At 45.6% G+C, this 21,162-nt stretch overlaps 1 long non-coding RNA gene across 1 annotated transcript in view; it reads left to right on the forward strand.

The window, feature by feature from the left end:
- Positions 1-21,119, forward strand: part of LOC105854079 — a 30,401-nt gene extending 9,282 nt beyond the window's left edge. Inside the window, exons 5-6 of the long non-coding RNA XR_001145809.1 lie at positions 4,105-4,147; positions 19,926-21,119. This is a non-coding gene — a long non-coding RNA (uncharacterized LOC105854079). The remainder of the gene's footprint in view (positions 1-4,104; positions 4,148-19,925) is intronic.
- The last annotated feature ends 43 nt before the right edge of the window (positions 21,120-21,162 follow it).

The following is a 21,162-nucleotide window of genomic DNA, read 5'->3' on the forward strand; positions in this document are numbered from 1 at the left end:
GGTGCCCTTTAACATACTCAGTGATAGAGGAGTCCTCATTGTGGTCAGTGAGTGAAGAGTGGACCTGGGAAGAGCCCACAGTGGTAATTAGATAAGAACTAGGGCAGGGAGGATGGATGATCCCATGAGCAGAGATGCAGCTAGGCTGGATCACAGAAACTGTTACAGGGTACCCCAGTATGAACTGGGCTGCCTGTCTGTGGGGCCTCACTCGTGTGCTTAAAATTCAGTTGTACTGCAGGTGCACACAAAAGGGTCAAAATGGGTTTATTTACAAAAGGGGAAAGAAAAGGAAACAACTGGAATATCTTACTGGCTGGGCTGACTTGGAGCTCTGGTAACAAGCTAACTGAAAGCCCCGAGTCATGCAGTCCCGAGAGCTGTTTCCTGAGCTAGCGAGAGATGAAATGGTGCCCTATTTATCCCCCAAAGTCCCAGAATGGCAACTTAGCTCCACACTTGGGTCCTCACAGTTCTCTCCCTGGTACTGCTGGGAGCTGTAGTTTTCAATCACTGGAGTAGGGGCTGGAGTCCACAAAACTCTGCAGAGTTCCTTTAGGACATCCTTCCCCTTAACAGAATCTCAAAGCAAAGTAAAAGAAAGCTTTGAGCGGACAGGAGCAGGCAAATGTGTACATGATGCTGGTCTCATTAATTTCCCACTACACAGCAGGTGTTATTAATCCCATTTTATAGATGGGGAAACAAGGGCTCGGGGAAACTTTGCTCTCTGGTGAGAGGCATGATTTGAACCTTGGTCTGTCTGCTCAGGAAGGAGGTTGCTTCCGTTGTGCTTCACCAGGCAAGACCCCTGACCCTGGGACCTCAGAAGTCCTTCCTTCCCCTACCCCAGGTGTGGCCATCCTGGGACACTGGCCCATTTGGCTAGAAGGAAGAGGCTGGGCTTCCAACCCAGTGCAGCCTCTTGTGAGCCAGACTGATCTTAGCAGGAAGCCTCCACCAGCTGAGAGGAGGGGGAAGGGTGGGCTTCTCCCCCCAGAAATGAGATCATTTGCTCTGCAACATGCCACTTTTCTCTTAATATGTCGAAGCTCATGGATGCGTGTATCTACTTCATTTTTAAGTTGCATAATATTCCTTAGTATGGATCTTCCATTTCTTATTTATTTCCCTATCACTAGGCGTTTATATTTTCCCCAGAGTTTTATCATCACAAACAGTGCTCAGTGCATATTCATCTTTGCAAAGATATCTTTGTGTAGGCACAGATATTTCTATAGGATAACTTGGAGTGGTATCAGTGGGTCAAGGGTATGTTTATCTTTTTTAAAAAGATTTACTTATTTATGCATACAGAACTAGGGTACAGGCCAGAGGTGTAGGGGCGGTGAGAGGCTTTACCAGAGACAGAGTGGGGAGCAGAACAGGCCAACAGATGAAGTACACTGCTGAGGGGAGCAGCGGGCGTGTCAGGAGAGGTCTGCCGCACCATGTGGTTACCTCTGGGGCAGGGATCCAACTCATGCTGACGTGGCTTTAGCTTCTTAGTGCTGTGCTTTAACACTCTGAGCCTCCATATCTTTTTTAAAATTTTATTTAAAGAAAATGTCTTACTGTTATGGAAATATCATTATTTTGCAAAGTGTGTTTTAAATGCTGATAGGCAGTACTGAGCTGCCCTCCAAAGAGGCTCTGTCAATTCACACTCCATCAAAATATGAATGTGCCCATTTTCCCACATCCTTGAGCTAGGTATCATATATACGTAGTTGCAAATCTAGTGAATGAAAATGAATTACTCACTTTTACTTTCAATTCTAGTTCCTTGAGTTCCTATCACTCAGCCAAGGCTGAAGAAAGCATCCTTTGTGAATATCTGAAGAACTCAAGAATGAAAAGTCAAGATTTAGGGCAGCCCTGAGGAAACACAAAGTCAGTGAATGCTATCAGGACCTGGATAAAGGAGGCGGCAGAGTCCCTTTCTCTGAGTGTATTTCTCTGAGCTCACATCTGAGTGAGTATGAGATACTCAGGGTCCCTGGCCTGTAACCAGACACTTGCTGGGTATCTCTTCTGGGCTGTTTGGCTGTGATCAAGTGCAGATATCTGCTGGGTGAAGTCAGGCTCCGCAGAGGTCACAGAACCATCTAACAAGGCTCCATGGTACAGAGGAGGGCAGGCTTCAGGGAGGGCACAGGAGTGAGTTCAACTTTCTGGAAGAGCCACAGTGGAGGAAGGTCACCAGACTCAGTGTTAAGTGAAGACTGGGTAGGCCATAGACTGAGGAGGTGAGTGGTAGGAAGAGAATGAGACTATAAACTTGGTAGGGCTGGATGTGGTAGTAGATGGAGAACACTCCCCTACACATATACTCATCTATTCTCAGTTAAAAAAAAATAACATTATAGGGCCCTCCCTGGTGGTGCAACATGTTAATGCACAGGACTATGAAGCTATCACAATCACTGCAGTATGAGTTCCATCCCTGCCCTAGAGGTGACCCACATGGCACGGCAGACCTCTCCTGGCCCACCCACTGCTCCCCTCAGCAGTGTATTTCATTGATCTGCCTGTTCTGCCCCCCACTCTGTCTTTGGTGAATCCTCTTGTTGAGGGGAAGGGTGTCCTAAAGGAACTCTGCAGAGTCTTGTGGACTCCATCCCCTACTCCAGCTTTCTGGACCCTACTCCCTACTCCAGTGTTTGGAAACTACAACTCCCAGCAGTACCAGGGAGAGAACTGTGAGGACCCAAGGGCGGAGCTAGCAGGAATTCTGGGACATTTGGGGGATAAATAAGTCGTGATTGCATCTCTCGTTTTCTCGCTTGGGAAGTAGCTCTCCTGACAGCATGACTACGGTGTGTTCAGTCAGCCTAGCCGTAAGGTATTCCAGTGACTTTGTATTCCTCTCTCTTTCCCTGGGTTGTTTCCTATTCCTTTCCCCTTTTGTAAATAAACCCATTATTGACCCTTTTGTGTGTACCTGCGGTATAACTGAATTATGAGCATGCGGGAGAGGCCCCACATATAGATGGCCCAGTCCACTCTGGGCTACCCTGTAACAGTCTCACCTCTCACACTTCTGGTCTGTACCCCAGTTCTGTATGCCTAAATAAATAAATCTTTACAAAAAAATGATATAATTGATATATCTGAAGACTTGTTATATAAGAAACACTTGCTCTGTTTCAATGTTTTGAATTGTTTTATCCTTTCAGCAGTTCTGTGAGATGGGTATAATTGTTATAATTTTACAAATGAGGGCACAGAGAGTTAATTTACTTACCATGGTTATAGCTAGAAAGTGACTAAGCTGGGATTCAGACTACAGCCATGTTTCCCAGAGCCCATGCTTCTGTCTACCACACACATTTCACTGTCTACTTTAGTGTAATTAGTGTAATGATAACTACCATATATTGGGAGCAGGTCAGGCACTATGTTCTTCTCCTGGTTTTTTTTTTTTAAGATTTTCTTTATTTATGCATACAGAAATGGGGTACAGATCAGAGGTGCAGGGGCGGTGAGAAGTCTCACTAAAAACAGAGTGGGGAGCAGGACAGGCAGATCAACAAAGTACACTGCTGAGGGGAGCAGTGGGCGAGACAGAGGTCTGCCATGCCGTGTAGGTCATCTCTGGGGTGGGGATTGAACTTGCTCTGAAGTGACGACTGCTTAGCTTAGCTTCTCAGAGCAGCCACCAGGGAGGGCTCCTACGTTCTTCTTTTTAATATCTAATGTTTACAAGTTTGTGTAATAGATGCTACTCTTCATTGATGAGAACGGTGAAGTTCAGAGACCCAGAATCTGCACTTAGGCCCCTATGAATTAAAAGACCCAGCTCCTTCCACATGCCATTGGGCTCTTCATAACATAGGAAGGGGGAAAATGACAGAACCTGAGAATGATTAGGGCTGAAACCCTCTAATTTGAATCTCATTATAGATGGAGAAAGGGAGGCATGGAGAGGGTACTTGCTCAAGGCTTCAGAATTAGCAAAGATTAGCCAGGTGGGAGCTATGTCAAAAAGGGCCTGCCCCTGGCATCCTGTGTCCTGGGGGCCTAGAGATCTTGAGCTTTAGTTTTGACCACTTGAGGCCTCGGTTTCTTGAGCTATTCACTCACCCATCATCTCTTTTGCAGCATCCACTGTCAGGCCTCACCTGGTTGCTGAGAAAGCTAAGAGGTAAGTGAGATTCAAGTTTATGAGGTTCAGTGCAGGCAATGAGCTGGGCACCTTCCCATCAGACAGCTCCAAGCATGGGGTAGACAAAAGTTATAGGGGTATAGCAGCAGAAGAGGTTCTGCTTGCTGAGCTCTGGGGGGATTTGAGGCAGAACTGGGCCTTGAGCTAGGGCCATGAGGGCGGGGGCGGGGGGCGGGGAGGGGAGGTAGGTCTAGCCCTACATGCAGAGATCAGTGAAGCAGGTCCTATGGGGTGGGCTTGTAGGGAGAATGGGAAGATATAAAGGGGACTGGACATATAGCTGTAAATTTCTAGTTTCAGGAATGTTTTCAGAGGGTCTTGCCCATGCTGGTAACCCTTTCTTCCACCACACATACTTTCACTCCACAGAACCTACTGAGGACTCTAGCAACCACCTCCCTCCTGCCCTAGGTTCCAGAGGCACACTGGTCCATGGGGTGTTTTAATTTTAATTCCATTCAACATCTTGGTAGAAAGTAAAGTGAATGGAGTCCTTTAGGGCCTTCCCAGCTCCTAGTCCTTGGGCTGCCATAGCACTCAGTCTGGAAAGAGGTGTGAAAACTGCAGAACTGCAAAAGGCCTCCCAAGACCTCAACTCTCATGCTTTCCTTGACCCAGGGGGAGGAGTCCAGTAGCTGTCAGCTGACAGGGGCAGTAGATTCCTGTCTTGGACACAGATAGAATTGCCTCCACTGTCCCTGGGAACTTTTCCCTCTCCTTAGCTGTGGGGGATTCTCTGGCTCTACCCACCCTTTTGGGCTGGCAGAAATGAACATTCTTCTTGCTGGGTTCACACAGGCATCCTGGGGCTCATAGCCACCTATCCTGTCTTGGCAGAGAAGGGGTTCATTGTCCCAGGACTAGCAGGACAGTGGTGAGGGAGTCAGAATGAAGTTGGACACAAGAGGCCTGGAGTCTTATGTCTACATCTCTCAGTAAAGCTCTGGAAAAAACAGGCTAGAAACAACAAATGTTGGAGAGGATGTGGAGAAAAAGGAACTCTTCTGCACTGCTGCTGGGAATGCAAACTAGTACAACCACTATGGAAAACTGTTTGGAGGTTTCTCAGACTGCTAAAAATGGAGCTTCCATATAACCCAGCAATCCTACTCCAAGGTATCTACCCAAAAGACACAAAAACACTGATTCAAATAGACACCTGCATGCCCATGTTTATAGCTGCTTTATTTACAGTAGGAAAGACATGGAGTCAACCCAAATGCCCAAAAGTAGATGACTGGATTAAAAAGAAGTGGTAGATATACACAATGGAATATTACCCAGCAATCAAAAAAGTAAACACATGCTTTTTGCAGCAACATAGATGGAGTTGAAAGGGATAATGCTTAGTGTAACAAGCCAGAAGGAAAAGGAAAAATTCCAGATAGTTTCACACATAGTAGGAGTATAAAGGACCAGTGGAAAAAATAACAATAATGAACAACTATATACCAGAGACATTTTATGGGGGTGGATTGGGGAATGGGATCAAAAATGGGGTGGGGGACTATGGTGATGGCACATGGATGATTTGGTGGTGGGAAGCCCAAGGGAATTACAACTGATATGGAAAAAGGCACAAAATGATGTAAAAATAAACTATTATATTATTTTTTAAAAAAGGATATATAAAATGGATCCTTTTTAAAAAAAGGATATATATCACAGATGCACAACAGGAAGGCTGTGTAAGCCAGATATAGAGTCTCAGTTTGGTTTCTGTTGTTATGCTCCCCACCCTTGTCTCCAGTTCTATTTCCACTACTATCGATGTACATATTTCTACCATCACTATTACGACCTTCCTCACCATACCCATTGATTCTGTCTCCATTCCAACGATGGCCCCATTTCCAATAATAATACCTCCTCCATATCCACCACAATTACAACCTTCTTCTCCATCACAGTCAGTCTCCATTTCCACCATCACCATCACCTCCAACTGCTCTACGATCACTATCACCAACTCCACTTGTACTACCAACTTACCCAGCTTACAGCGACCATCACTACCCTTCTCACCTCCCCTAACCTCTTAATCCACCCATTTATATAGAACATGAAGAACTACTATCTCGGTCAAACTTCCAACCTCTTTTCATTTGCCCAACCCTAGAAACGTCAACTATAGACTCCATTTCTCCAGTTTTTCTTTTGAGACTTCTCATGAAAGATGAAATTAAATGCCGTGCTCTTTAAGTTAAGGAAGATTATATGTCTCTTGCCGTTCCTGATTTACCAGGCCCATCATTTTGTCCTGGAAGGAAATTGGATTACTCTGACAGAATGTATTCTTTGGAAAGCATTGCTGGTTATTACCTAATTCCTTATGACCTAGTGTTTGCAGATTGATTTTTTTGACGACGTGTCCCAGTAGTTTTCTATTATAGCAGTTCAGCTGATGGGCTCAGTACTTCTAGAGGCATCTGCTTTCCCCCTGCTTTAAAGAGACGCAGGGACGGATTGCCTGCATCTCCTCTCTCCAGGCCCCTCACCCATTCTCCATAAATGCCCGCAGAGTGAGAGCTATGATCTGAGGCCACCTTGGGCCAATTCCTTAAGTACCTAAGCATGTAAGTCATCAGGGCCTGTGGATGTGAATACACAAGTTCTTTCCTCATTCTCCCTGGCTTCCTGCCTTCTCATGATCCCATGTGGTGCCTCTTTCAGCTTTCAGATCAGAGCTAACCTTTTTAGGTTAAGAAAAAATTAGAAGTCTCTGCTTTTTTAGTGTCATTGCTTATAGGTTTTCTCCCTGCAACTCACAACGAGCCAACAATCTCTTCTTCCCCTTCATTGGCCTGTTACAGTCAGAAAATGTTTTTCTCATTCTTTTGCTGCCTTGAACAAGTTATATCTCATTTCTTTTTCTGAACGACTCCTCTGATTTTTATCTCCACAGCCTTTTGTTATTTTTTTTACATGTACCCCTCCTTCATAACCTGGCCTGATTTCCACTTTCTTTGGCACAACCATTATCATTTCAGTTCTCGGGGAAGCTTTCTGCATAACTAACAAGTAATCTCCAGGTCCCCTTTAGCTGTTTTATGCATTAGGACAGTTTCATTCTTTTTTCCTAATTTTGTTGCCTTATGTGGAAATGTCTGATTCTCCTTAGAGAGTCTTTTAAACTCAGTACTTGTGTTTTTCATCTTGGTTTGCAAAGCTTGGTGCAGAAAGCTTCTAGAAAGAGCCAATTTCTGAATCTTGTTTGAGTTACTGCTTTTCTTCTTTTCTCTCCAGTGGTGGTCACTTTTTTCATAACTCCCTTCTGTTCTCCAGGTCTTTTGTGTGTGTGTCACTCCTAGTTGGTACCTGGGTCCCAGGACACAGACTCTGGGTATCCACAGTGGGAGAATGCGAGCCTGATCCACCACTGCACCTAGAGTGTAGATGGTGATACCTGGAGTGCTCTCTCCATCCATCTGTTCTTTCTTGGGTTCCTCATACCCTCTAGAACCTCTGCTATTATTTAGTGCTTTGTCAGCAGGCTCACAGGGAAGATGAGTCTCCCCAAAAGTCAGCTGGATAACTGCCTGGAGGAGTGCAGTGGCTAGAAAGGTACATGGACTTGAAGTCAGGTTAATTGCATAGAAGGTGGCGAGTGAGATGCTTTCCTTTTGTGCTGCAGGAAGCTTCTCTAAGAAAGCCATATATGAACAGGGGCTTTAAAGTTAAGGGATTTGTCAAAATGATGGAGAAAGGCATTCCAGGGCCTCCCTGGTGGTACAACCGGTTAATGTGCAGCACTGTGAAGCTACCTGCAGCCACTGCAGCACGAGCTCCATCCCCAGCAGGGAGGTGACCCACATGGTGTGGCACTTGTCTCTCTGCTGCTCCCCTCAACAGTATATTTCAGTCAGTCTGCTTGTTCTGCTTCCTACTCTGTCTCTGGTGAATCCTCTCACTCTCCCGCACTTCTGGCCTGTACCCCAGTTCTTGTATGCATAAATAAGTAAATATTTTTAAAAAACAGAAAGTCATTCCAGGCAGAAAGGGATTTTCAGAGGCCATGTGGGTTAAGCTGAACCTCTACACTCCACAAGGGCCCATGGCCCTCCCTCCTGTCCACTGGCCTCATCAAATGAATCAAGTCAAATGGCCCCATCATGACCTCTTTCAATGCCTCTCCAGGGGCCCTAGTGCTCCCAAAGTCACCTGCTGTCATCTCTAAACTTGCCTTTTCTGTGAAAATATTCTCCCTCCAGCTACCCAATGTGACAGCATCCCTGAAAGGATCTGGGGACCTCATCCCTTCCCTTTCGGAAAAACTGTGACAGCAGGAACTCTACCGACACTTTCTGAGGTCTTCCAAGACAGAGCTGTTCTCTTCTCCCTCAGGATCTGGGATCTAGATGAAGAGAATCAAAAGCACGCACAACCCACGTTTAGATATTGGCACTCTCGGGGCTCTCTGCCACCCTCCTACCTCTTCCCACTCTTTTCCCTTTGGACTGACCCTCCTAGTTCCACACTTTGGAGGAAATGCTCCCTGGGTATTCCTCTTTCCTAAAATCCAGATCCTGAAATCTAGATATTAATCTAAGTTTAATCTCATCACCAAACTGATAAATATTATCTCCCATGTGAAATTTCCTTTCACAAACAGGTGGTGGGCAAGTGGACGACACGGACGGAGGTCTGTGCCTCATCGTTTTAAACAGCTGTGTAGTACTCCACCATTCAGTTGAATTGTAATTTATCTACACCTAGAAGCTAATTAATGGTGGTGACTGACTTAAAGAACAATAAGCAAGCGCCTCTGTAGATTCCTTTTCTCTATTCTCTATGTTCCTCAGAGCCATGTATTTCAGCTGCTCTAGAAAGAACACTGGTTCCAGAGACAGGTGATATGAGTTTGAGTGTAGCCTCACCCCTGTGAGCAGTGCCCACGCGGCTCTGAGCCTGTGGAATGCTTGAAGCGTTTAATATCACTAATCACCCTGCTCTTCTCGAATCCTTCTTCCCAGCCTTTCTCTTATGCCCTACCTTTCCTTCCTAGTTTCCTAGATTCTAGGAAATACCTGACCACTCCTCAGGTTTTGGTTCTCCCCAGAGCTCTCTCCCTCCCTCCTTCCACCTCCTCCCACTCTACCTGTTCCCTTTGGTGTGATCCATCTAGCTCTCTACTCTGGAGGATCAAACTCTCCCTGGGCATTCCTCTTTCCTGAACTCCAGATCCACACATTCAATGACCTGAAGAATGTCTCCATCATTGACTCAACATTCCCCTATCAGCTCATTTCTCTTTGTTCCTAACCAGTGCCTCCTCTTGGAGACCTTGTTCAATGTAATACCACCCATGTCAGCGGAGCAGAGTGCTCTCTTCCCCTCTCCCACCCCTCCCTTTGGTCTTCTCACAGCTGGTTCCTCCCCTGCACCCACACCTGCCTCACTCGGGGCCATGGGATCTTTCTTTTGGATCGTGTGTGCAGAGTTCTCACTAGTTCCTCACCTCCAGATTCTCCTACAATCTATCCACCAGGATGCTTTTACCTAAAACTAAATTCAAGTATAATCTGTATACAATAAAATATACATATTGTAGTGGTGTAATTTGAAACATTTTAATAGCTAGATTATAACAGTGCAACCACCAATCCAATGGAGATACAGAACTTTTCCTTAAAGTTCTCAGTGACCCTTCTTCGTCAACCCATTTCCCCTGGTGATAACTTCTCCAATTTCTTTCATCAGGGATTAGCTTGGCCTAATGTATAGAATGTCACATAAATGAAATAATATAGTTTATATTCTTTTGCTCAGTGAAATGTTTTTGAGATTCCTTCATGTCATATTGTAACCATTAAAAAGTGAATATTTATTTAAGTCCATCTCCTGCTTGAAACTTTTCATTGGTTTTGCATTATCCAAATTCCTGGCCCCTGCATGATCTGACCTCACCTCACACATTGCCCGACCTTTAATGCTAGCCTGTGAGAAGACTGAACCATTTGTTCACCTGCACAAACACAGCTTTTCACGGGTTGAGTCCTGCTCATCTCTAACCCAAGTTGCCTGGTGAACACCTACTCATCTGGCAGCTCTCTGCTCAGAGATTTTGTAAAGGTTTCTCTGACCTGTTCCCACTCCCAGGACAAAGAGTCTGTCAGCTCAACTATAATGGACTGTGTCCACTCTTCTCTTCACCCCCAAACCCCCGCGTTTCATTGATTGAATGGATTCCTTTCTTAGTCTGACTCCTGTGTCTTGTACATTATTTGTCATTGTTCCCATTACACTGTATGCATTTATGTACATGTGTAATGCCTTAGCTATGTTTGAAAGGTTAGAAAGATTCATTCTGTTTCCAGAAATTCATCCTATGGAGGACACTTTTGTTGCATTCTCAAGAGTCATTCCCTGCAGTCTTCTTTGCTAATAGATCTTAATTTTGTTCCAGTAGCTGGGTGCCTAGAGATCCCTTACCAGTGATGGGTTGAGCAGTGATCTAATTTGGCCAGTGAGACATAAAAATCTCAATCTTCAGAGGGGTTCTGGGAAATGTTTTTCTCTCTAAAGACAAGAAATGAGAGATAAATGCTCCCCTTCCTACCTTCCCCCCTATTGTTGTTTAGGACACTATGGTGTGAGGGTGGCGTGTTTGGGGCTGTGGATTCCGTCTTGTGACCATGAGGCAAGGGTCAAAAGAAGTAGAGTCATGGATTCTACATCATTACTTTACTGAAGAACTACCTCCCTATCTTCTAACTTCTTAATATAAGAGGCGATTAAAGTCACAATTAGTTGTATTTTCTGATGTTTGCAGTTTAAAGCACTTTTGGTGCATTTTTATGAATAAGATTTCTATTCTGAGGTAGTTATAGAATCTATATGTTTTTATGAGATTATGAAGCACTAATATCACAATGAGGTGGAACAATCTTTCCCCCTCGTGTGGCCATATCACATCCACCTCAAGGAGACTTTCCTTTTTCATCCTTGTTTCTCAAAATACAAAATCTCAGGCCCTCCCTGGTGGTGCAGTGGGTTAAAGTACAGCACTGAGAATCTAAAGCCACTTCCGCATGAGTTCGATTCCCGCCTGCCCCAGAGGTGACCACATGGTGCGGCAGACCTCTCCTGACCCGCCTGCTGCTCCCCTCAGCAGTGTACTCCGTCGATCTGACTGTTCTGTTCCCTACTCTGTCTCTGGTGAAGCCTCTCATCGCCCCTGAGCCTCTGGCCTATACCCCAGTTCTGTATGCACAAATAAATAAATCTTAAAAAAAAAAAATACAACATCTCAACCAAACTCATGGAAAAAGGAAAGAGCTTCCTTCTTTGGCCTTCTGACCCAGGCTGTTAGTCAGTCAGTTCCATATAGTTTTCCCTTACTGGGGAAGAGGGTTTCAGGTCCTGGATTATATTCTTGGCAGCCCACACAAAAGGGTCTGGTTACCCCACTTTATAGAAAATTTGGAAATAAGTAAGTAAAAACTGGATCATGACCCCACAGTCAGTAAATAGAGATGCTCATAGTGAGGTCAGCTCAAATCCGTTGTCCTTGTATCTTAAGACCTGGCCTCACCTGGGGCTTAAGTACTGTTGCACTGGCAAGTGGCAGCATCACATCACTTGGGATGGCAGCCAGTGAAATGTACCGGTTAGATCTGCTACTATGGAGAATGTAATTGACCAAGGGCCCTCGCTGTTGTGTGCTGATGCTGAAGCTACATGTGTGCTGATGCTGAAGCTACATGTCCATGGCTGCTCCCCAACCTGTACCGAGCACAGCAGGGATATTAAGCCGGATCCACACCTGGGAGATACAGGCTTCCTCTTGCGACAGTCTTACCTTCTCAGACCTACACTGGAGTCTGAGACTCTGCCTTTCAACACTCTTCCTTCCCTCTCTTCCTCACAGGGGTCAGCCCCACAGCATGTTGCAATGGCTTTGCACCATTTCTAGATCACCTTCCTTTTTCTTTCATGGATGTTTCCCTAAATAAATCCCATCTTGGGATCTGGCTTCTCAGAGGACCTGAGCTAATGTTTTTAAACCATAGTTTTTAAACCCCTAAACTCGAACTGGCAATCTGTGTAAGAGCAACCGACATGTACTGGCTGGTTTTTCTCTTTTCTTCTCACAGTGCATGAGATGTTCACCCCAGTATCCCTTGAGGCTGTTCCTGTCTTCAAAGGGTGGATGATGAACCATGGCCTCATGCATGGCCAACAGAATACCTGACCAAGAGAATACCTGAGTTCAGAGAGGCTGTGGCACTGACTTCAGGACACACAGCTCATGCGTCTAGGTCCCCCCCCCCCCACACACACACTGCTGCATGGAGTGGGAAAACAAAGTCAAATTGGACAGAAAGGATCAGGATGCAGTGTGGGGTAGGCGAATGGCATTAGGAAAAGAGCCCCTTCCTGCCCCTCTTAACTGACTTCCCATGGCAGGTCTGTGTGTTTTGGTGTCATGGCAACTCACTGTGAAGCTGGATGTGGAAAACGAAGCTTCACCTTAGATCACTGTGGATAGCTAGATGGGCCTAGAAGATACCAGGCCCATGAACTTTTGGCCTTCCAGCTTTGCTCCAACCTGGAGAAACTGCTCAGTCCAGCCAAGCCTTCAGTCGTTAGGCAATGTCTTTCTCTGTTCTTACTCACCGCTTTTCTAACCAGTTGGGTTCCCCAGCTTGGCCATATGAGTTCTGACTCTGGAGTGCTCTGTTTTATTTGTCCGAATCCTCTTCATCTCAACTCAGGACTAAGTTCTAATCTCATCTCCACCTGGAAGTTGCTTCTGATTTCCTCAGTCCACAAGGTTCTTCTTTTCCTCTGAACTTGTCTAGCAGTAAGTTTCTAATATGTGCAAAGAACTGTGCTAAGTGTAGAATGTTTATATGGTTACCTTGGGGCTAAGTTCACTCTCAGATCATTAGATTTCAGATAGGGGAGCAGCAGACCATCTAGCAGTGCTGGCTTTGTGACCAAAAGAGGCCCTACTGGCTCCCAGATCAGGCAGGACAGAGGGTGTGTGCTGCAGCTTATTAGAACCTTCCATCTAAGTCCAGACAAGTCACTGTCTGAGTCTCATTTGTTTCAGCTATAAAAAGAGGATGCAAATATGTACCTTATAGACTTGTTCTGAGGACAAATGAGATAATATATGTGAAGTACCTAACACAGGGATCGATATGTTAGTTCTTTGTCTCTTTCCATGCTAATCCCCTTCCCTGAGCCCCTTGAATCTGCCCTAAATAAAAACATCGCATTCTGTTCTTTCCGTTAATTCTGTTCAAAGAACTCATTGTGTCCAGGATGGTGGAGTTAAATAAGGTGGAGGCTTACCCACTGGGAGCTCACTCTCTACCTAGTACTCTCACTTAACCCTCTCTTGCTCTGGGATAGGAAATGGCATCCCTACATCAAAGATGGAGTCAGGACTTAGAGTGGCTGAGCCCCAGCCAAGATACAGACCTGTTGAACAAGGGAAGTTGGACTCAGAAGTAGGCCTGAGACATAAGAGCAGCCCTGCATAAACAGACAGAACTTTTGGGTGAGAGTAGAATACTATGGAGATGTCAGTTCTACCTAAAGAAATCTATAAATTCAACATATTGCAGGTCAAAATCACAACAGAATTTGTGGAGTGTGTATGCAATTTAAGGAGCCAGTTTCTAAACAAATGTGGAAGAACAATTGTGTCAGAATAGCCAAGAACAATTTGAAAAAGAGGTAAAATGAGGGGGCACTTCCCGGTCACACAACAAAGTACACCAAGTTGGACTAGTTAAGATGGTGCTGTGCTGGCATGGGGCAAGACAAATAAATGAATCAATGCAATAGAACAGAGAGTTCAAAAATGGCCCTTGCATAAAGAAGAATTCAGTATATGATGAAATAGCACTTAAAAGCAGTGGGCAAAGGGTGAACTCTTCCATACGTATTGTAGAGACAATTGGCTATCCTGTGAAAAAGCATAAAGTTAGATTCCTGCTTCACACCATTCGCTAAATAAATTCCAGATGGATTAAAGAGCTAAATGTAAAAACACAAAGCTATAAAACTATTAAAAGAAAATATAGGAGAATTTGTTTATAACCTTGGGGTAGGAAAAGCTTTCTTTAGCAAGACATAAAACACTGAAACCATAAAGGAAAAGATTGCTAAATTTGATTATGTCCAAATCTAAAACTGCTGTATGACAAAAGACACCATAAATTCTGTCAAAAGACAAGTGACAGACTGGAAAAGGTATCTGCAACATATGTGACTGAAAAGGAGAACTATTTAGGATGGATAATGAATTCCTACAAATAATAAGTAGAAGATGCGCTACCCAAAAGGAAAAATGAGTGATAGCTAGGAACAAATGTTTCACCTCAGAGGCACTCAGATGGCAAAGGATGTATGACAACAGCCACAGCCTCACTAGTCATCAAGGAAATGCAAGTAAAACAACACTGAGATAACATTTCTTAACCCATCAAATTTGCAGAATTTGAAAGAGACCCATAACCACTATCTTTGGCAGGAATTGAAGGGGCAATGAACCTCTTTTTCACTGTTGATAAGAATGAAATTTGTCATGGTGTTTGTAGGAGGTTTGGCCGTGCCCGTGAAAATGTAAAATGCCCAAGCTCCCCACCAGAACAATTCCACATCTCTGCTGGGGAAATGCCACCAGTGTACAGGTAAGTGTGGTGACAGGCAGGGTAGCGGCGGTAGAAATGGGAACAGTCGGGAACAACCCAAGAGCTCATTAACAGAGAACAAGCTACATACATTTCTGAACATCCACACTAGTGATGGTTTTCTGACACTCAAACAAATAAGGTAGACTTCTGCTTCTTGAAGTGAAAAGCTCTTGTTAAGAGAGAGAAGTCACAGAACAATATGGCTCTGTTTATGTAAATCCAGATGTGTGCTTTGAAACTATGTGCGTAAGAAATAATGTACCATATACATCAGAATACACCAAACTAACACTCTGTAGGGCAGTCAGTAGGATTGTGTGGGAGGTGAGGTAGGCTTCATTTGAACTACTTAAATTATTTACAGTGGGGATGTATACACGTACTACTTGAATAATAATAATAGTAATAACAATAACAATACTAACAATAATACATCTAAAATAACTAGAAAGACAATCTCAGTGCCCAGAGGTTGTTGCCCCCAGTTTTTAAACTCTACACTAGTGAGTACCCTAATCCTGTCATTCAGATTCCATGCTTTGGGCCCTCCCCGATGGCACAAGGGGATAAAGCTGAGCAATATGAGGCTATCTGCTGCCACTGCAGCACATGCCAGGCCAGGGAAGTGACCCACGTGGCACAGCAGACCTCTCTGACCAGCCCACTGCTCCCCTCAGCAGTGTGTTGCAGTAGATCTGTTCTGCTCCCCATTCTGTCTCTGATGAATCCTCTCACATCAGTTCTGTGTGCAGAAATAAATAAGTCTTAAAAAAATAGATTCCATGCCTGGTTTCTGATGGGACTTATCCCCCATGCTTTACCGCCTCCATTGCTCAGTCTGGATTCTTGACCTGTGCTCTTTGTCCTATCATAGGTCAAGAACAAAGGGGACTTGTTCATGACCCTAGTCCCAGAAGAGCACTTGGTCTGGTAAAATAAGAACTTCATCAGAGATATGCCTGGGAAAAGCATGGAAGGCCTCCTAGAGGAGGTGGCATTTGAGTTGAGATTTGAAAGCTGGATTATTTTTATCCTAACTCCCTCCCTCCGAAATTATCTTACAAACTGCATAGCATCATTACAGAAGTTTTGAATAACATCACCCTAAGCCAACTTTTGTGAATTCCCTTTCAAGTCTTTGTCCTCAAGGTACACACACATTTAAGTTATGAATTGAATTGTGTCCAACCAAAATTCAAATGTTGAGACCCTAACTCCCAATGTGACAGTGTTTGGAGATGGGCTTTGAAAGATAATTATGTTTAGATGAGGTCATGAGGGTGGGGCCCTCATGGTGGGATTAAGGCCTTTAAAAGAAGACAAGACATCAGATCTCTCTGTCATACACATTGATGAAATGCCACATGAGAACATAGTGAGGAGCTGGCCAACTCAGAGAGTGAGCTCTCATTAGATGCTGCTAGCACCTTGATCTTGGCCTTCTAGTTTCTAGAACTGAGAAAAGTAATTCAGTTAAGTCTGTAGTGTTTCATTGTGGCAGCCCCAGCAGACTAAGACAAGTATGCAATCCCAATGATATGTTTGATTATATGTTATTTTAAAATATAGTGTTGTATCATAGCCTTTCTTTGCATTACTAAGCAAAATGTATAATGATCACTTTTAATGGCTGTGCAATATGCCATCCAGTGAGTGGACTTAATTACCCATTTCTCTATTGTTGGAGTTTTAGGTTGTTTCTTATTTCCAAAGCTGCAATGAACATCCGTGAGCATGTAGGTTTTTTTTTTTTTCTTCCTTTTGGGTTATTTCCTTGTAACAAATAAATTCTCAGAAGTAGAAATACTGGGTCAAAATTTATGAACACTTTTATGGTCCTTGAAACATGTTGCCAAATTGCTTCTAAAAGTGCAGTTCCAGAATACACTGAAGCCATTGTTAGGCAAATATGAGAGGTATAGGAATGGGGCGGGGGTCCTGATTCCAGGAAACAGTCCGTCTAAGGGGGAATTGACCAGGACAGACTTCTCTGATTTATCCTCTGAATGCCACCAGATGGCCAACTGTAGAATTCTATGGCAGAGCCTGTTGGTTGTCATACTCAGTAGCCATGTTCAGTCGGCTTCTTCTATTTTATTATTCTCTCACCATAGAAGGTAAAATCCAGATAATCTGCTTCCCAGCTTCTTTTTCAGGTAAAAATGACCACGCGATGCTATCCTGTCCAAAAAGATGTAAAGGAGGGCTCTGAGAAGAATTACTTTTTCCTTCCCTCCCTCCACTCATCCCTCCTTTCTTCTCCCTTCCCTTCCATGTTTTGAATCAAGGCCAAGGCTCCGGGTGTCCTCCCTGTGGCAGCCATCCTTTGGCCACTCTTTGTGGGAGTCCCAGGAAGCTCCCCTCAAGTCTTCCAGCCTCCTGCCTCCCCACCCCACGTTCCTCCTAGCTCCCACATGTGCATGATCCCCTCCTCATCCCTCCTTGGCCTCCACACTCAGCCTTCCTGCTGGCTCTGCCCATCAGCCACCACAGCAACACTGTGTGTTTCCAAAGGGAAGACATTGAGCAAAGTCTTGCTTCCTGCTCACAGTCTGCCCTGTCTCCACACCTATTAAACCTTTCAGCTGGGAAGTTGAAGATTTTTGGTTTCCTGAATAGAGGGGAAATTGTCACTGGTACTATTCTCTCCCTTTTTCTTCCTGCCTTATGTAATGCCTGGAGCTATAGCAGCCACATCAAGAAAATAAGGTTGGACACACAAAAGAACAAATAGCCAACAGAGTGAGGGTGGCAGAAAGGCAAGACAGAAAGTGCCTGGCTCCTTAATGACACCATTTGAGTGGCTGATTCAATGCTTCCAACCACCTACCTTTAAATTCTTATTTTGTGGGAGAAACAAACTCTTATTGATTAGGCCATGGTTGGTCAGATTTTCTATTACTTGCAGTCAAATGCTTCCTAAGAGATACAAGACTCCATTGCTAGGCCCTGTCTTCTTCAGACAGCGTCTGGGAATCAGATTTTAGTCTTGTTATGCTAGAGTTTCTTTTTGTCTCTTGGAACTGGTATCTTGGATCTTTGTAGCTCAGAACATTTACTGCCTACACCTTCCTTGGTGATAGCCCCTTCCTAACTCTGGATGCTCTCAGCAGGCCTCAAAGCCTGAGGCTGCTCCTCAGCTCTGTTTGTTTTGTCAGGAGCAGCCACCAGCCAGAAATTGGTGTTCAGAGTACACTGATCACTGGCTCCCTTTGAGGTCTCAAAGGGAATCCTGAATTAAGAACCCTGGATTCATTTCTGGAACTTGCCTTGATTTATCAGTTGCATGGTCTTGGTCAAGATATTTAATATCTCTGGATAAAATTTCCTCATGTAAAATAGAGATGATTGGGGTGGCTAGCAAGATTTGGAATGACAACTCTAGTGACACAGTAGGTGTCCAAGACAGGTCTCCCTCCTGAAGACAACTGAAGCTCAGAGGTGTAGCAAGGAGTTCAATCAGGAATAGACTCGGAGTGCTGAGTCTCCATCAAGGGCATTCCAGTGGCCTCTTGGCCCCCTCTCTGGAGACCTGGGGCAGATAGGGATGTGAGCTCTTCCCTAGTCAGAATGGGAACCACAGCCAGGGTTGTCCCTAGGCAGCAATGGGGGCTCTGCAGCTTTGGGGCTTGTTTACCACTTTCCTCAGCAGACCCCCAAAGGAAAGAAGGTGCCTCTGCTTTTGACCACAGGGCCACAGGGCCTGCTGTGACATTGAGCAGGGGAGCTGGCAAGTTGTCCCTGGCCCCCAGGGTGGGGCCAGCACTCCCGGGCAAGTGACCAGACTCAGGCCAGCTTCCTCCCCTCACACTAAGTGCAAAAGCAGCCCCAGGTCTCTCCAGCACATTCCCAACTGACAACTTGAGAAGTGCATTCCCCAAGCCAAAATTAGGACGCGTGCTGTCACAAGATTCTTTCCATGGCTGGGTGTATTTATTTGAAAGTTCTTATCGAGGAATAAAAATGAACTCCATCAGAGGTTTGATGAATCACCTTAATTGGAAGCACCACAAATGTGTGCAAATAGGGCTGTCTTGGACAGACAAATGATGTCAGGAGAGGTTTGCTTCTCAAGAGCTGAGGCATTGAGGTCTTAGGCCCAAGCGCTGAGGTGGAAGGTGGAAGGGCCATGGCAGAAGCTACTTCTGAACTCATTGTCCCAAAATAGCAACTTTTCTACAGTTTTTAAAGCACTATAGGGACAGGATGACTATGAGACCAGAATGAAAAAATGTAAATGATGCAGCGTGAAAGCAGATCCATGGCTACAGAGAGGCCCAGATCAAAGGGTTGGCACTGTCATTTTATTCGCGACCTCTCCCCGCCCTCCCCACGCCACCCCTAACCCCAGTTTGCCAGCAGCGTAGGTTCTGTACCTAATCCCACCTCAGACTTTCTTGTGCAATTACACACCCCAGGCTGGCCTCAGCACTAGGGGGAGACCGGGTTCCCACCCTATACAGAATTTCCATATACTTTCAAAGTCAGCTATAGCCTAAGGGAGGGAGAGAAAATGAGGGAAGGGAGGGAGGGGTGTGAGGCCCAGGCTGAGAGCTGTTCTCACTGGAGTTCATTCTGACAGAGTTTCCACCATCCCAGAATAAAGCTGGAATCGCCTGTAAATCTGCTCATCATCATACCTGCCTTAGGGGACGTCCACCCAGTTCATTAGCCCCCCGCTCCCCCCAATATCCTCACTCAAATCTGAGGAAGCCATATGCTTGGACAGGAGCCCTGCATTATGGCATTATGGTTCTGACTGGGCCCCAGTGTCCCATGGGGAGGGGCCCATGGGGCGGCAGCTTGTTACCTGACACCAGGGGAATACATGGGATCCTGGTTGCTCTTATCTGACATGCGACCTTAGTCAAGGCACTTAATCTTACTGAGCATCAATTTCCTCATCTGTGGTGTGGACCTCATGACCTCTACCTTATAGGTCTGATCATATGGGCAGCTGTTTCATTGTCCTGCACATATTTTACAGTCCTGTCCATTGAAAAATCGTGACTATTAGTATATAAAAACCATTGACATGTAAATTACAAGGATTACCAACATTAATAATAATTATAGTAATTATCCCATTCTTCTTGTCCCCCCAGGTAGAGGGAAGCAAGGAAAGATGACTCTTCCAGCCCTTCCAGCCCTGATGGGGCGACTCACTTTGCTCTCAGACATGGAAGCTTTGGCTAATTTCCTTGGTGACAATCCTCTTACACAGTGCTGCTCAGATCCAGGGACTTGGACTGACCCTGTTCTCATATGTGGAGTGTGCTGCTCCCACCCACTACGTAACAATCAAGGCCAAGACCCTGGGTGTCCTCACTGTGGCAGCCATCCTTTGGCCACTCTTTGTGGGAGTCCCAGGAAGCTCCCCTCAAGTCTTCCAGCCTCCTGCCTCCCCACCCCACGTTCCTCCTAGCTCCCACATGTGCATGACCCCCTCCTCATCCCTCCTTGGCCTCCACACTCAGCCTTCCTGCTGGCTCTGCCCATCAGCCACCACAGCAACACTGTGTGTTTCCAAAGGGGAGACACTGAGCAAAGTCCTGCTTCCGGCTCGCAGCCTGCCCCGTCTCCCCATACTCCAGGCTGGGCAGGTTGGAATCCTGCTGATGTCCTTGGCCTGGCCTACCCTGGCAGTCAGATCTTCCTTTCCTCCCCAGCCTGTAGGGGTGGGAGGTGAGGGGGAGATCTTAATTTCTCCTCTTCTAATCAGCACAGCTGGGAGAACCAGCAGCCAAGGGCAGGAGGAGGTGAAAGGCCACAGGCCTAATCTGCCAGCCGCCCAGTCACCAGAGCACGGCTCCCCTCTAACAAGCCATGGAGCAAACAAATTATCTTTGTTGTTCCTGGGAAATCTGCAAGTACTTACCCGTGTAATTAGCATCTGTGCCTTGTGCCTGCAGTTCAGGTGAACAGGCCGCAGCTACTCCGTGCCAGGCGGCCTGTAATCAAAACCAAAGCGGCCGCCAGGGTGATGGCGGGTGAAGACGATGTCAAACTCAATTGGGCCCTCATTTGGGACAGTATCCCAGGAGCCGGGCACACTGGGACCTCTGTAGCTCGGAAATTCAAGAAAGGGGTGGGAGGCCACCGTCCTCCAGTGTGTCCCACAGACCCACCCTCGAACTCTGAAGCCAGGGCCAATGGAGGGCCTGGGCAAAGGTTCTGGGCCCAGGAATCTGCATTTTAAGCAGCTTCCCAGCTGATTGTTTGGTCTTCATGAGACATATTAAAAATATATATACAGGCCCTCCCTGGTGGCACAGCGGGTTAAAGCACTGCACTGAGAAGCTAAAGCCACTTCCGCATGAGTTCGATTCCCGCCTGCCCCGG

The sequence above is a fragment of the Condylura cristata genome, unplaced genomic scaffold, assembly GCF_000260355.1.
Source record: "Condylura cristata isolate star-nosed mole 26May11 unplaced genomic scaffold, ConCri1.0 scaffold00003, whole genome shotgun sequence".
Taxonomy (NCBI): domain Eukaryota; kingdom Metazoa; phylum Chordata; class Mammalia; order Eulipotyphla; family Talpidae; genus Condylura; species Condylura cristata.